Below are 3,030 nucleotides of genomic sequence, written 5' to 3' on the forward strand. Positions count from 1 at the left end.
ATTGAGAATGATGAGAATCCCAGTAGGCCACTGGAATTGAATGTTGGACCTTGAGAAACAGTTCTGCCTGTAATAGAAGGCTGGATACGAAACTTTAGGAGATACCACATGATGTGTTAGGGAGTGAAGTTCAATAGTTATCATTTTATACAAGGAGGTAAACTCCCCCACACTGAAGAACCCTGATAAATACATATTGGGATACAGAAGACCTGACTGAGTCTGAGGAGTAAAAATATTTGATCAGAAATGTAATGAATGAGAATATTAAACAGCTGAATTCCACAATTCCTTAAAAGGGACAATTCACATAAGAGAATGAACCTGGAAACCACATAATTGTGATCCTATAGTTTGTATTATCGTCTACATTTGTTTTCTTGGGATATACATTGCCACTTTCATAGGAAACAGTGGCAAAATCAAGTTAGTAGGAATCTGTCCTTAGCTTCTTATTATCCCCATGTACCTATTACCTAGCCATTTGGCTTTTGTGAACATTGTCTATTCCACATCTGTTACACCGATAATTCTGAGATAATTCATTTTATATAGAGTAGCCCTCCCTGTGCATGGCTGTGAAGCCCAAATATTTTCTGTGGTGATTTTTGGTACAACTGAGTGATTCCTGCTGGCTGCCATGGTCTATGACTTCTATGAGACCATCTGCTCACCCCTACACTATACCATACATATGTGTCCCCAAGTCTGTTTTTTCTTAGCTGGGGCTTCCTATGTGGGTAGTTATGTGAGTGTGAACATTTACAGGTTCCTTGTTAAGTCTATCCTTCTGTAGAGCAAATCAGATAGATCACTTCTTCTGTTCTTTCTTCCCTTTGTTGAAACTTTCCTGCTCAGATGTCTCCATTATTGAAATAATCCCCTCCATCCTTGCTGGACCCATCATTGTAGTGACAATGTTCATCATAGCTGTCTCTTTCATCTACAGCCTCATCCCCATCCTGAAGATGCGCTCCACTGAGGCCACCACAAGACCTTCACCACCTGCACCTCTCAACTGACTGCAGTCACTTCACTCTATTATGCAACCATCACTTTCATGCCTAAGTCTAGCTACTTGAGTAAGGAGGACAAAGTGGTAACTGTCTTTTACACAACTGTGATCCCCATGCTGAATCCTCTTATCTATAGTTCAAGGAACAAAGATTTAAAGAAGCAGCTACCCAGGTAGGCTACCAACAGACTATACTCATACAATCTCTTCTTTGAGGAAACGTATAAAGCTTTCATTTATCCATATCCACTCTCACTCTTTACCACATAATTCTTAAATTAATATCTTATTTTTCTATTCTGAATCTCATTTTTATACTTGTGTATCATTTTCAGGCTGTCTTGAAGTATTTAAAATTATTTTAATCATTATCAGTGGTATGGAATTCCTGCAAATGTCAAGAAATTTTCCTTTTTAAAATTTATGTGTCAAACAGGAATTTGCATTTCTTTGGGTCAGACCCACTCTAAATGCTTCCTGTTTGCCAACAAAATAACACTGGGAAGTGATGTCATTTACTTTATTTAACAGATAATTTGTTGAAGAGATGGTTAGATTATCAAATTTATGTGCATAAGTAGTTGTAATATTAACATGGAACACAGAAAATATGTTTCTACAATTTCTACTTCCACAATCAATTTTTCCAATAAATCTATTTACCTAACTGTAGCTGCCAAGGTTTTTCCGTTCTCCTGGCGATTTGCAGGACCGTGTGACCTCCGGCTCCCTGGAGACTCTGCACTAGCTCTGGCTTGAGGGGATAAATTAGCAAGAACCTGGTTCTCTTTGTTATGGTGATTCCACTCGTATTCAAGGTCTTAGCAGTGGGCCGGTAGCCTGCCTCCCCTAGCTGACCCTGCCCGAGGGGCCGGGAAGCTTTAATCTTCATCTCCTGCTCCTGGATGGGAGGAGGCCTTGCATTTTCGATCCTTCTAGCCCACTGGTATAAATACCTGACTTGAGTTTAATAAAGTTGTCATTTACTCTGGTAAATGAGCAAAGGTCTCTTTTGTGTGTGTGTCTCTTTTTCAACCCTCAGGACAATCGTCCATTCTCGTGGGCCCAAGTTCAGGAAAGTGCGCAGCCTGAACCGGGTGTGGGTATCCATTGGGAAGTGCAGGCTCTTACAGATGGCGTCCCTCGAGTGGGCTTGGCTTTAAAGAAGAATTGAAGAGTCGCGTCCTGCCATCAGTGGATCCACCACGAGAACCCCAAATAGAGGTGAGGGCCCCCCCACGATCCGAAATCTGGCCAGTATTGTAATGTGCAATTGTGCATGGGTGATAAGGGGGTGAATAGGTTGAACAGTTTGATTTTTAGGAATATGGGTGCTGAAAGGTCTGATCCAGAGCTGAAGGCCAGTGGGCAAATCAGCTGCTAAATTTCTTAAAGAGACTAGGCACCAGGATTAAATGACACTGCACTAGAGACCTCTTAGAATAACTTAAAACTCAGTCCCTGGCTCTCACATGCAGGGAACCTTAATTTTGGCCTAAGAGCACAGGCTGGGTGCAGTTAGCTCCCAGCAGGAATCCGTTCCCAAGGCAAGTCAACTGGTAACTAGCAAAGTACATAGCCAAGGACACATAAGGTGCGGACCTCGGGCTGAGAGAGGATTAAAAATATATTTGTAAGTTCTATTAAGAGTTTTTGAGTAACAAAAGAAAAGCTTCGCAGAGCTTGTCTTTCAGGGAGACTAGGAAGCTCCCATAAATGTTTGAATGCGGGTCACAAGTCATTCACTGAGGCTGAGATGCTGCAAGGTGCACTTAGGAGCAGAGATACAGGCTGCTGATTGGCACAGGGAGAAGTGCAGGCAGCTGCCAGGCCCTGCTTGTGAGTGGCGGGGCCATTTCAGACAGGCCAAGGAGGGTAAAACGCAGCAGTGTGCCAGTACACTCAGTCGTGGGTGCAAACTCGTCCAGAGGCACAGCCACACAGACCAGAAACAAAAAGGCAGTCGCACGGCTCCCTCCCCCAAGGCAGTCAGTGAGTGGCGGGCGCAGGTACCT

At 43.1% G+C, this 3,030-nt stretch overlaps 1 pseudogene; it reads left to right on the top strand.

Annotated features, from left to right (window-relative positions):
- Positions 1–349: 349 nt before the first annotated feature.
- Positions 350–1,285, top strand: LOC125416991 (olfactory receptor 5P1-like; annotated as a pseudogene).
- Positions 1,286–3,030: the final 1,745 nt, after the last annotated feature.

The sequence above is a fragment of the Myodes glareolus genome, chromosome 7 (assembly GCF_982192425.1).
Source record: "Myodes glareolus chromosome 7, mMyoGla1.1, whole genome shotgun sequence".
NCBI classification, from domain to species: Eukaryota; Metazoa; Chordata; class Mammalia; order Rodentia; family Cricetidae; genus Myodes; species Myodes glareolus.